This window comes from Eriocheir sinensis, chromosome 48 (genome assembly GCF_024679095.1).
Source record: "Eriocheir sinensis breed Jianghai 21 chromosome 48, ASM2467909v1, whole genome shotgun sequence".
In the NCBI taxonomy this organism is placed as follows: domain Eukaryota; kingdom Metazoa; phylum Arthropoda; class Malacostraca; order Decapoda; family Varunidae; genus Eriocheir; species Eriocheir sinensis.
In genome coordinates, this window is record NC_066556.1 from 5,544,691 (window position 1) to 5,558,065 (window position 13,375).

At 42.5% G+C, this 13,375-nt stretch overlaps 1 protein-coding gene across 2 annotated transcripts in view; it reads left to right on the top strand.

The window, feature by feature from the left end:
- LOC126981485 (visual system homeobox 1-like) overlaps positions 1-13,375 on the top strand; it is a 73,106-nt gene that overhangs the window by 42,409 nt on the left and 17,322 nt on the right. The gene's annotated exons all lie outside the window — the stretch shown is intronic.

Below are 13,375 nucleotides of genomic sequence, written 5' to 3' on the forward strand. Positions count from 1 at the left end.
GGCGCTGACGTACACACACACACACACACACACACACACACACACACACCTTGTTTACTTTGCCATGAGGTGATGAGAGAGAGAGAGAGAGAGAGAGAGAGAGAGAGAGAGAGAGAGAGAGAGAGAGAGAGAGAGAGAGAGAGAGAGAGAGAGAGAGAGAGAGAGAGAGAGAGAGAGAGAGAGAGAGAGAGAGAGAGAGAGAGAGAGAGAGAGAGAGAGAGAGAGAGAGAGAGAGAGAGAGAGAGAGAGAGAGAGAGAGAGAGAGAGAGAGAGAGAGAGAGAGGAATGATGGTGCAGAAGAGGGGAAAATGTCAATAATTCATGGGGAGAGAGGGAGAGAGAGAGAGAGGGAGGGGGAGGGAGGGAGGGAGGGGGAGGGATAAGGGCGCACCGTGATTATACGCAACAGTTAAACTCTCCGACGTAAACTTCTCAATTTAACATCACGGAATAAGACCCTCGCCGAGTGACCCTCCGTACACACACACACACACACACACACACACACACACACAGTCCCCCCTCCCCTTCCCCCTCTCAAACGTACACAGGCAGGCAGGTCAAGGAAATATGTATGTATAGAGAGATATAGAAGCAACAGATGACAGCGGCAAGAGGCGATCACGGGCCGAAGCGTGCCGGGACCGAACTTTCATAAGCGCGGAGGGCGGCGACAGATATGATACAGACGAAGAGATATCTGCCCTGTTGACGAGAGACGGAGAGGCGCCGGCAGGGGGAGGGAGGTAGAGATAGTCAGGTAGGGAGAGAGGTAGGGGAGTGCAGGTGAGGCCAGGGGGAGGAGGGCGAAGGTGAGACAATAACACCGTGAGGGCCAGGACAGGAGGGTATTGAGCTTGCATTCTCGCGCCGACCGAACAACCGCGGCAGCTATCGAGGTCCCGCTGTAAACACTGCCTCCAGCCGTCATTACCGCCGCCATATCCGCCTTCAATAGCCTTAAGTGTGAGCTCCAAATAGTGTCATCCGTGCGGCCCAAGTTAAAAGCGGGCGCAGCGACCCCTAGTATTGCACCTCTGTCTTGCCCGCCGCTGCAGATATTAGAGTTAACGTAGGCAGTAATGGAGAGGCAAAATATAGCGGCGCACGGTCTCCCTGTCGCCCCGCCTGATCGGTGTTCGCGGAGATGAGCAACTTGAATGCTAGTTGGGTAATCTGAATTCGCCATTTCGCTGAGGTGAAGTTGCAAATGCGCTTATGTACGTGCCTGCAGCGGGGATATTGGCAATAATGGGTGCATATGAAAGGGGCGGAGGGCAATGCAGCGCAATATTGACCATTCGCCAGACGGGGCAGCGGCAGGGGTGGCTGGTGAATAGAGGCGGTAAGTCGTCTGCTGCAAAGAACTTGTATTGGAATTTAGTGCGTACGGGGAAGAGCTGTATGCGAATAGGTATTTAGCCGGCGCTGTCACACTTTATTAAACCCGTATTTAGTCGCAGAGACGGACGGATCCGGCGTGTCAATATCCGGCTGGCCTTTATTAGAACGGCGGCGGCCAGATGATGGACCAAGGGCCAAGGAGTAATGAAAACTGGACCGGCGGGGGGAGGGGGGGAGAGGGAGGGAGTGTAAGGGGGGGAGAGGCGCAGTGTGGCAGGCTCCGGCGGTGATGGTGGAGGTGATGGTGGGGGTGATGGTGATGGTCTTCGTGATGGTGTTGGTAGTGGTGGTGGTGGTTATAATAGTGGTGGGGGGTGGTAGTGGAGGGGATATAATAGTTGTGGTGTTCATAGTGGTGGTGATGGTGGTGGTGGTGGTGATGGTGGTGATGGTGGTGGTGCTGCCTTTAGACATTCTCTTGCTTAATTCCCCCTACTCTCTCTCTCTCTCTCTCTCTCTCTCTCTCTCTCTCTCTCTCTCTCTCTCTCTCTCTCTCTCTCTCTCTCTCTCTTACACACACACACACACACACACACACACACACACACACACAGAAAATCGAATTGTTAAGAACTGACAAACATTTACAAAGGAAAGGAAACTCGATATAATGAAAACCGATATCATAGTAGCAGTAGTAGTAGTAGCAGTAGTAGTAGTAGTAGTAGTAGCAGAAGTAGTTGTTGTAGAATTTATAGCAGAGAAAGAAATTAACAGTAGTTGTATTAGTTGTAGAAGAGGGGGAGAAAGAGGAGAGGAAGAGGAGGAGGAGGAGGGGGAGGAGGAAAATGCAGGAATATGAGGAAGAAAAAAACGAGAGAAAGAGAATACAAACAAAACTCTAAATCCGTTGAGGGGCGAAGGGGAAAGGTTAAAATGACGGTGGAGAGGACGGGAGAGGAGGAAGAGGAGGAAGGCAGGAGAGGAGTGAGTAGAGGAAGTAGCAGAGGAAGGAGAGGAAGGAAAAGACAGGGAGAGGAAGGAAAGGAAGAAATCAAGAGGAGGGAGAAGAAGAAACAAGGAAAGACAGGAGAGGAAGAAGCGAGAGTAAGGAAGGAAGAATCAGGAAGAATAAAAGGAAAAAACAGGGAGAGGAAAGGGAGGAAGAACCAGGGAGAGGAGAGAGGCTGCATTAAGCGGAGGGAGAGGAAGAAACAGGGAGAGGAATTAAGGAGAGGGAGAAGCGACTGGAAAGAAGGGAGAACCAGGAAGAATAAAAGGAAAAAGCAGGGAGAGGAAAGAGGGTGCATCAAGAGGAGGGAGAGGAAGAAACAGGGAGAGGAAGGAGAGGGAGAAGCGACTGGAAAGAAGGGAGAACCAGGAAGAATGAAAGGATAGGACAGGGAAAGGAGAAGAGAAGAAAGGAAGAGGAGACAAGGAAAAGTAGATAAAAGAAGGAGGAAAGAAGAGGAGAGAATAAAGAAGAGAAGGATATCAAGGAAGGGACGAAGGAAATGAACTAAAGATAGAATAAATAGACAGAGAAGAAAAGAAACTAGAATAATAGAAATACAGTAGAAGAAAAAATACAATAGAGGATAAAAAGAAAAAAAAATATGCTGAAAGACAACACAACCTAGACAAAAAAAAAAAGTAACAACCAAACGCCTCACCAATAAACAAGCAAAAAATAACACAAAACTTAAAACACACAAACATACAAATCCAAAAAATCGTACAAAAACAAATTATAAACAATCACAATAACAATCTCCAAATAACTCACCCACAAACAAGCACACACACACACACACACACACACACACACACACACACACACACACACACACACACACCGCACACAAACACACAATCCAAACAAAACAAAAAAAAATCAAATCACAAACGATCATAAACAATACACAAACAGAACAAGCAAACCACATAAATAAACAAACAAACAGAGAGACAAACAAAGCAAACAGAAAATCACCCACAGTAAAAATAAACAAATCGCAAACAAATAATCACAAACACAATCAAAGCATCGCCCTACAATTCAAAACAAACATACAAACATACAAAAAACAAACGCCACAAACACGTGCCATTCCCGCCATAATCACGTTGTTGGTGCCATCAGCGGCGGCGGAATGGCGGCGATGGGATGGCGGTACTTGGCGCAGAGTGGCTCGTGAGTGGGCAGCCCGCGAGCCGAGTACCGCCGGTTTAACGATACACCTGCGTTTGATTGGCCTCTATGTGTGAGGGGGGGGAGGGAAGGGGGTGTGGGGAGGGGGGCGTAGAGGAGGGGTGGGTGGGGGGTTGGGGAAGTGGGGGGAAGTGGGGGAGGAGGTGGGGGTGAAATGTGTGTGTGTGTGTGTGTGTGTGTGTGTGTGTGTGTGTGTGTGTGTGTGTGTGTGTGTGTTTTAAAGTGTAAGAGAAAAAATATCAAACTTTCTATTAGTTATTTTTTTCTTGAATATGTAAAAAAAAAAAAAGTAAAGAAAAAGCAAACAAAAATATGCATAACGGAACAACAACAACAACAACAACAACAACATTACTAACACACAAACACACACACACCACTCCCATATTCCTCCTCCCCACCTTCGCCACCCTCCCTCCTCCCCCATCACCAGTAATTACAAATGCACTCCCGCCCCGCCCCCCATCACCCCCCCATTCCCGGCTCACCATTCCCGGCTCACCATTCCCGCTCACCGATTAGCGTCCATTCCCGTGACACTTTTACAGCCAATTACGGAGGTGATTATGCACTCGGAGGGCACTTTAGCCTCGTTGATGTTGTTGGTGTTGTTGTTAGTGGTGTTGAAAGTGGTGGTGGTGGTAGTAGTGGTGGTGGTGATATTTTTTTTTTTTCAATTGGTATTTTTTTCGATAGCAGTGAAAAGTATGCATTCTTCCCCTTCTATGCACTAAAAATATAAGAGACTGTTGAGATTCATTTAAAGAAAAAGAAGAAGAAGAAGAAGAAAAGAAGAAAAAAGAAGAAGAAGAAAAAGAACAAGAAGACGAAGAAGCACAATAACAAGAACAAGAAAAAGAAAAGATGTACAAGAACAACAAACAACAACAAAGCAAAGACGTTGAGAATAGGAAAGAAAAAGGAGAGGGAGACTGAAGAGGAAGAAAAAAAACAAGGACAAAACAAGAAGCAGAACAAGAATAGCAACAAGATAAACAAGAACAGGAGAAAAACAGAACTTAATACGGATAACAAAGAAAAAGAAAGAGTAGGTTAGGAAGGCGTGGGGCGTGAGGTGTGAGTGAGGGTGTGAAGGGAGTTGGCGGGGCGTGTAACAAGCCAGCAGCAGCTACTGGATAATTGGCAGTTAGCGCGGGTGAGGCGACAGCGAGCTAATAACAAGGCTAATTGTGTCACGTGATCCCCCGCGGCCTGGGAACAAGGAACGCCGCCCTGGGAACAAAATTTTGGAACGCTGTTGAAGAGGACTGAAAAAATAGGAAGAAAATTTAAAAGGGAATTATATCTGAAACGGTGAAGAAGAGAAAGGAAAAAACAATAAAACGGAAGAATTGAAAAGGATTGATGCAGGATGAAACTTGAAACGGTGACGCAAAAACAATTCAGGATGGAAAAAAAAACTATTAAGTGGGAAGGATTGGAATATCAGAAAATAAATAACAGCAGAAGGAAAATATAAATGCGGTACAAAAATAAATATTACACAAAGATTGGAAAAATGGTAGAAATGACACCCCAAAATAGAGAAAGAAACAGTAGAAGTAAGAATGAGGATGATAATAAAACATGACAGTATGACTAACTAAAGAAACTCGCGAATGAAAAATATAAATGCGGTACAAAAAAATAAATATTGTAAAGAGAGATTGCAAAAAGGTATAAATGACGCCCCAAAATAGACGAAAAAGAAACAGTTGAAATATGAATGAGAAAAATAATAAAACATGACAGTATGGCTAAGTAAAGAAACTCGCGAATGAAAAATATAAATGCGGTACAATAAGAAATATTATAGAGATTGGTGGTAAAAATGACACCCCAAAATAGACGAAAAAGAAACAATTGAAATAAGAATGAGTAAAATAATAAAACTCACGAATAAAAAAAAAAAACTGAGAATTACCAATAACAGACACTAAGGAAACAATGAAGATAATAATAAAACAATAAAGTATGATTAAGTAAAGAAACGCGAATAAAAAGGACAAAAAAACAAAACGGAGAATTACCAATAACCGAAGCATAACAATTTTCAGAAACACGTCCAAAATACAACCTTAATAAACAAACACGCCATAAAAACACAAATAAAAAAACGAGCCCAACGAGTCTCCAATCAACTTACGTTCGCCCAAACTAATACACAAAATAATTGCGAATTTGCGCCCAAGATGAAAAAGAAACTCGGAATGGGAATGAGCTCAGGAGTGGGAATGCGCCGGGAATATTAGTGTGAAATTACTCCATTCACAGGCCCTCAGGTGACGCAACAGGAATAAAATACGTACACACACACACACACACACACACACACACACACACACACACACACACACACACACACACAGTAAGGAAGAGGGAAAAATAAAATGCTAAAAGGTAAGAAAGTAAAATTGCAAGAAAATAAAACACACACACACACACACACACACACACACACACACACACACACACACACACACACACACACACACACACACACACACACACACACACACACACACACACATAGTAAAGAGAAGAGGAATATAGAAAGAGAAAGCAAAAAAAAGTAAGAAGTAAATTCGCAAAAAAAATATACGTATAAGTAGAAGGAAAAAGGATTAGTAAAAGAGGAATGAAAGAGAAAAAAAGGAATAAAAGAGGAAAATAGAAAAAAAGTAGAATATATAAGAAGCAAAATCGCAAAAAAAATATAAGTAGAGGAAAATAATAATAATAATAATAATAATAATAATAATAATAATAATAATAATAATAATAATAATAATAATAATAATAATAATAATGCAAAAAATACGAAATCAATAACAAAAGAAAACATCAAGTAAACCAACCCCTTCCCCCCTTCTCCTCCCCCCCTCCCCTTCCCCCACCCCCCAGCTCCCCCCACCCCCCTCCACCCCCCGCCGTCTCACAAATAAGTTAATTCACTCTTTAAATTAACGTTTTAAGCCCCACAAAGGAGGCGGAGAGAGAGAGAGAGAGAGAGAGAGAGAGAGAGAGAGAGAGAGAGAGAGAGAGAGAGAGAGAGAGAGAGAGAGAGAGAGAGAGAGAACAGAATTAAAGGAGAGAGAGAGAGAGAGAGAGAGAGAGAGAGAGAGAGAGAGAGAGAGAGAGAGAGAGAGAGAGAGAGAGAGAGAGAGAGAGAGAGAGAGAGAGAGAGAGAGAGAGAGAGAGAGAGAGAGAGAGAGAGAGAGAGAGAGAGAGAGAGAGAGAGAGAGAGAGAGAGAGAGAGAGAGAGAGAGAGAGAGAGAGAGAGAGAGAGAGAGAGAGAGAGAGAGAGAGAGAGAGAGAGAGAGAGAGAGAGAGAGAGAGAGGGGAGGGAGAGAGGGGGGGAAGAGGGTGATGAGGGTGATGTATGCATGGTCACGAGGGGAAAGAAGGGAAGGGAAGGGTAGAGAAGGGGAGGAAGGGGAGGGAGAGGTAGAAGGGGAGAAGGGAGGAGGGGAGAAGATAGGGAAGGAATGGGAAGGCAAAGGGAATGTGGGTGAGAGAGAGAGAGAGAGAGAGAGAGAGAGAGAGAGAGAGAGAGAGAGAGAGAGAGAGAGAGAGAGAGAGAGAGAGAGAGAGAGAGAGAGAGAGAGAGAGAGAGAGAGAGAGAGAGAGAGAGAGAGGAGAGAGAGAGTAAGACAGACAGACAGACACAGACCAAGACAGATTACACAGAAAATAAACAAATAAACCAAACCAATCACTAACAACTAGGGCAGAGAGAGAGAGAGAGAGAGAGAGAGAGAGAGAGAGAGAGAGAGAGAGAGAGAGAGAGAGAGAGAGAGAGAGAGAGAGAGACGTGCTGCAGAGGAAAGTCATCAGACTAACTCGTCCTACAATATTACTCTGCCCTCCACAAATCTCTCCCGCCCCTTCATAGTCGCTTTGCACATAACGATCGACCGATATGAAGAATGTAAAGAAAAAAAAAAGATAGCTAAATCCTCTCTCTCTCTCTCTCTGCAACACGAGAGAGAGAAAGAGAGTAATCCAGCGGAAGAACAAACAATAACAACAAAAGTGGGCGAGGGAAAGAACACAACGATAAGGAGAACAATAACAAAACAATGATAACAAGGAACTAACAGAAGACAGGAGGGAAATTGATGTGGTGGTTGATGTTGATGCTGGAATGTTGATGTTTTTGTTGCTGGTGCTGGTGATGGGTGATGATGATGATGATGATGATGATGATGGGGAAAGTAAAGTGAGTTAGAATTTGAATAATATTAGTTGGGGTGATACACTCTACTTTATTGTAAAATCCAGTAGTAGTAGTAGTAGTAGTAGTAGTAGTAGTTGCAGTAGTAGTAGTCGTAGTAGTAGTAGTAGTAGCAGTAGTAGTAGTAGGGATAGCAGATATACTCCATTATTTTTTTAAAGTTTATAATGAAAAAAATATTCACAAAAAATAACAATACATTTAACAGATCCTTTCCTTTTCATCAGTTGCATTTTCGAGTTACAAGTTAATATAAAATGCCTTGAAAAATGGAAAAACATAAATAAACAAACATCATAACTACTCCTTCAAACAGATATAACCAGTGAAGGAAATAGAAATAAAGACAGATAAAGCGAGACAGACAGAAAGAAAGAAAGAGGACGATACAACCACACATATACGTTTCAACAACTCAAAAATATAAAACACAAAAAAAATCGAAAAAAAAATAGCAGCGAGCACTTCCTCTCAGCGCGCACCTGTCCGCCGCCGCCGCCACTCACCTGTGCGCGCGTCCAGGTGAAAAGCGCCGGGAATTCCTCGACTGGCATTTACCTGAGGCCGTTCTGTTGTCTCTCTCACGAACCGAAAAAAAAGACAGCACGAAAAAGTTGGAGTTTTTTGTAGATTCATCGGCCGCAGGTTATGGGAGTGGACGGTGAGGGGGGGAGGAGGAGGGAGGGAAGGGAGAGAGGGAGAGGAGGGGGGTGTAGCTATATACTATCAAGGTTGTATATACTAAAGGAGGGGTATGGAGGGAGGAGGAGAGGGAGACGGAGGGAGATGATGGAGGAGAGTCAAGGGAGAGAGAGAGAGGAGGGAGGGTGTAGGTATATACTATCGAGGGAGTATATACTAAAGGAGGGGAATGGAGGGAGGAGGAAAGAGATGTGGAGGGAGATGATAGAGGAGAGTCAAGGGAGAGTATGGGAAGAGGCAGACACTTGACAAGGGGAAAAAAAAGAGGAAAAAGGGGGAAGGAAAGGGAAACATGGGAAGAGGAGGGAGGAGAGTTAGTTAAGGGAGAATATGGAAGACAGATAGACAGAAGACAAACAGAGAAAGGGGGAATATGGAATGGTAAAATAGATGTACAAAGGGAGAGAGAGGGAGGGAGAGGAAAATGGAGGCAGAGTATGATATGAGGGGAAGAGATTAACACAGAGAGGTAGAGAGGGGAGGGAGAGGTAAGGGAGGAGGGAGAACAGGGGAGGAGGTGGAGAGTGCAGAGAGGAAAAAGGGAGAGGGAGAAACGTATAAAGGAAGGAAGAATAGGGAAGGTGGCGTAGAAAGGGAGGAAAAAGGGAAGAAGGGAAGGATGAAGAGGTAGGATCATAAGAAGAAAAGAAGAAAGGGAGTAGGTTAGAGAAAGGGAGAGAAAGGAATAGTAAGGGAAAGATGAGGGAGAAGGAAGGAGGGAGAGAGGGAGAGTGGGAGCAGGGAGATAGAGTAACAATAAAGAGATGGGGAGGGAGAGGAAGGGAGAGGGATAGGTGTGAATGGGGGAAGGGGATAGGGAGGGAGGGTGTGCAGATGAAGAGGGGGAGGGGAGGGAGATGGGGAGGTGAGGATGGCGTGAAAGGGAAAGTGAGGGAATGGGGGAGGGGGAGAGGGAGAGGGAGAGAGAGAGATAAGATAAAAGGAATTTCTGATACTCAAAGATACACACGACTTTTTTTTCATTACCGAGACTTTTATTCCATTTCATGCTTGCCATTCTAAAAGCTTTTTGTCGCGTTCCCTTTTTTCACTCTCTTTCTCTCTCTTTCAGCGGCGTTTTATTAGTGTTCTTTAATCTTTTTTTTTCCCGGAGGCAGAAAGGACTTTTTTTTTCAGATAAGTCATTTCCAGGAAGCCTCAAAACGTTCAGTTGAAGGCGAGAGTTTCATCGGAAATCGCGTTAATCTGTTGTCGCGATGATCAATGGGAATCGTGTTTAAGTCCTGTTTTGATCGTGTTCTAATCCCGCACAAAAGTAATTCACCGGAAGACTTCGCTTTTACCTCCTTTCACGCGCCGCGCCCGCAAAGACAACACAGGTACTCCAGCAAAGGGACGGAAAGACATATTCTACCTCCAGCAATGAGAGAAAACGATATACCTATTCTACCTCAAGTAAAGGGAGGTTTTTAGTTTGTTATATGCCGCCGAGTTTGAAAGACTTAAATACACTCCTTTGTAAAGCTTCTAACACGGTACGCCTTCCATGTATCGAATTTGTGTGACTTGAAACTAGCCAATGTCTTTTTCCATTACGAGGACAGAACCGGTCTTGAAAATAATACAGACTTTTATTTTTATCTTCTAACACGGCAGATCTTCAGTGGATATAACATATAAATACTTGAAACGGTCCAGTGTTTTTTTTTTTTAGTTATGCAGCAAGAAAATAACCGCTTATACATAATGGAATATACGTCGAAGGCTCAATGGGCTTCAAATTCAACACTTACACTGTTTCTTAACTCAAAAACCATAGCTCTCTTCCATCAGAAACTTCCGTTATGGTGTTACGAACCAGAAAGAACATAACACAACATTAACCTAACCTAACCAGAACATCACGAAACATTAACCCAACAAGGAGCAAAGGAGAGCTGTAGTTGTGTTCCTCTATGGGCGGGCTGAAGCACATTAGCGTCTCTCTCTCCTCTCCTCGCCGCGTCGTGAGCATCGTTGATTTAGTGCCCCGTACAAAAGGCGCATTTACAAGCCACCAGGAACACTACACCACCGAGGCTCCAAGGCGTGTGTGTAACGGGGCGTGCGAGAGAGAGAGAGAGAGAGAGAGAGAGAGAGAGAGAGAGAGAGAGAGAGAGAGAGAGAGAGAGAGAGAGAGAGAGAGAGAGAGAGAGAGAGAGTAAAGAGTGAATGATATAAAAATAGGATACATAAACCGGTGAAAGAAAGCGAGAAAATGAAGGAAAAGAAGCAACAATGAGAGGAAAAGACAAACAGAGAGAGAGAGAGAGAGAGAGAGAGAGAGAGAGAGAGAGAGAGAGAGAGAGAGAGAGAGAGAGAGAGAGCAGGGAGGAGGGGAGAAACAGAAAGAAACGAGGAATAGAAAAAAGGAAAGAGGGAATAAGACTAGATACGGAGAATGAGAATCACAAACGAAGGGAAAAGGGAAAAAAAGAACAAAGTGGGGAAGAGATAAGAGAATAAACAAGAGGGAAGGAGGAGGAGGAGACGGAGACTGAGAAGAGAGAAAAACGGACAAGAGAGAAAGAGAGGGAGAGCAAGAGGAGGAGGAAGAGGTGGAACAAAACAAATTAACAAGAGAGAACATGAAAACTGGCAGAGAATAACAGAAAAAAAGAAAATAAAGAACAGAACGCAACAGATAGATAAAGGAATAGGAAGAGAGAGATAAAAATAATGAAATATATTGAAAGAAACGAAGGAAGGATGAAAAGCATACCAAAAAAAAATAACACGAATATATAAATAAAATTAAAAAAAAACGCAACAGACGAGCCAAAAGAAAACAGGAAAGAACTAAAAAAAGATGACAAAACAAACATTGGAGAAAATAAGAGAAAGAAACAAACGAATGATGGAAGAAAAATGAAACAGATAACGATGAAAAGAAAGTAACGGATGAGAGAAAAGGAGATAAAAGAGAAAAATAGAAAAGGGAAGAGAAGGGTTGGGCGGTACTTTGCGAAGGGGTGCGAGGAGGAAGGGAGGAAGAAGGGGAGAAAGGGAGGGAGAAGGAGAGAAGGGGAGGAAGGAAGGCAAGCGTTTGAGAAAGAAAATAAAGGGAGCCTAAGTTATTAAAGTGAATAGCTACGAGAGAGAGAGAGAGAGAGAGAGAGAGAGAGAGAGAGAGAGAGAGAGAGAGAGAGAGAGAGAGAGAGAGAGAGAGAGAGAGAGAGAGAGAGAGAGAGAGAGAGAGAGAGAGAGAGAGAGAGAGAGAGAGAGAGAGAGAGAGAGAGAGAGAGAGAGAGAGATAGAGAGAGAGAGAGAGAGAGAGAGAGAGAGAGAGAGAGAGAGAGAGAGAGAGGAATATAAAAAAAAAGGTAGACGAGGAATAAGATTGAAAACACGAAAGAAAGAATAAGAAAAAGAACAAAAGAAAGAGAGTGAGATACGAGAGAGAGAAAGAGAAAGAGGAACAAGAAGAACAACAAAAGAAGCGAAAAAAACACTAGAAAAACAAACTTACAATCATAGATAACAAAAAATAAATGAAAAATGACGAAAACTAACACAGCGAGAGAGAGAGAGAGAGAGAGAGAGAGAGAGAGAGAGAGAGAGAGAGAGAGAGAGAGAGAGAGAAGAAGAACAAAGAGGAATAACAAGAACAATGAAAACGAAGTGGAAATATGACTAGAAAAACAAAATTACAAACATATATAACAAAAATAAACGAAAACAACGAAAAACTGAGAGAGAGAGAGAGAGAGAGAGAGAGAGAGAGAGAGAGAGAGAGAGAGAGAGAGAGAGAGAGAGAGAGGAGGGAATAGTTACTTGTCCGGCTTTTAAGGGGGCACAAAACAAAATAAAGGCAACATGTAACGCGGGGTGACGCCGGGCGAGGGAGCCAAAGTGAACGGCGGACAAAGGAACGCGAGAACGGGGAGGAACGAAAACATGGAAAAAAGAGAAAATGGGAGGATGAGAGAGAAAATGGGAGAAAAAGAGAAAATGAGAGGATGAAAGAGAAAATGGGAGGATGAAAAAGAGAAAATGGGAGGATGAAAGAGAAAATGGGAGGATGAAAAAGAGAAAATGGGAGGATGAGAGAGAAAATGGGAGGATGAAAAAGAGAAAATGGGAGGATGAAAGAGAGAATATCGGAAGATGAAAAAGAGAAAATGGGAAGATGAAAAAGAGAAAATGGATGAAAAAATGAGAAAATGGGAGGATGAAAAAGAGAAAATGGGAGGATGAAAAAGAGAAAATGGGAGGATGAAAAAGAGAAAATGGGAGAAGAACATAAGAACGAAGAGAGACAAACATAAAGAGAATATGAGAGATAGAAAAGGACATGATAGCGTCTTATTATAATTTTTTAACACGAAAATAGAAGAGAAAAACAAAAAGAAGAAAGAGAAGGTAGGAGAAAAGAGATACTAAAGATTTATTAATACTTTAGTCTTTGAATATTAGAACGGAGATGAACAAAAAGAACAAGGATATAAAATGTAAAAAAAAATAATATACTAAAGATGCATTAATACTATTTGAAAGAAGAAACAGAAGGTAAGAGAAAAGAGATACCGGTATTAAAGATTTATTAATACTTTAGTCTTTGAATATTAGAACGGAGATTAACAAAAAGAACAAGGATATAAAATGTGAAAAAAAAAATAATATACTAATTACTACTATTTGAAAGAAGAAATAGAAGATAGGAGAAAAGATACTAAAAATTTATTAATAGACCTACTTTAATTTTTTTTTAATATCAGAACGGAGATGAACAAAGAGAACGAGAAGAATATAAAATGTGAAAAAAAAATAATATACTAAAGATGTATTACTGCTATTTGAACTAGACAACAAAGAGAAACAAACAAAAAAGGAAACATAGAAAATAAAAAAAAGCTAACAATCTATCATAATTTTTTAGG